Source organism: Sinocyclocheilus anshuiensis, unplaced genomic scaffold (genome assembly GCF_001515605.1).
Source record: "Sinocyclocheilus anshuiensis isolate Anshui unplaced genomic scaffold, SAMN03320099.WGS_v1.1 scaffold4098, whole genome shotgun sequence".
Lineage (NCBI taxonomy): Eukaryota > Metazoa > Chordata > Actinopteri > Cypriniformes > Cyprinidae > Sinocyclocheilus > Sinocyclocheilus anshuiensis.
In genome coordinates this window covers 146,746-147,314 of record NW_015549562.1, presented here as the reverse complement: position 1 = coordinate 147,314, position 569 = coordinate 146,746, and the positions used below count along the sequence as shown (strand labels likewise).

The 569-nt window shown below is 28.8% G+C and overlaps 1 protein-coding gene across 1 annotated transcript in view; it reads right to left on the bottom strand.

The window, feature by feature from the left end:
- The window catches only part of LOC107657194 (probable ATP-dependent RNA helicase DDX46), a 32,018-nt gene that overhangs the window by 24,687 nt on the left and 6,762 nt on the right, over positions 1-569 (bottom strand). The gene's annotated exons all lie outside the window — the stretch shown is intronic.

The following is a 569-nucleotide window of genomic DNA, read 5'->3' as shown; positions in this document are numbered from 1 at the left end:
TTTAAAGAGTTAAACTCTTTATTTTTTGGCAAACTCTTTATTTAATGGGTTTACCATTAAAATTAAAACATGGAAGAAATAGCGTATTGTGTGATTATTCTTTTAAACAAAAGTTGTAATAATTGTTGTAGTTGTCACAGGGGTTAAAGCAAAAAAAAATATTTTGACTGAAAATTTTTCCTCAGCCAAACCCCATTCCACAGCCATACCTATCACACACCCAGATTAAGAGCAGTTTTTTCTTCTTGTAATTAGGAGCACTTGTCCTCCTAATTTAAAAATTTTTGGAGCACCTTCTGATCAATAATAAAACATTCTGATAAAAAATTAGCCTTCCTAATACGAGCTGACATTTGACAAAGTGTAATGGCATCTTTTTCATCCATGTCAAATTCAAAAATGTATGTTTATAAGCTTTTTAAAATTTCTATTTAAAACAATATAATAAGAAGTAGAACAAGACAAATAAGTTACCAATCATGAAATTAGTATTAATTAAAAATTAATTTGTACTACAGAGGTGGCACAAAAAGAACACAAAAGTGGCTTGTAGGTACATTTTCAGACAT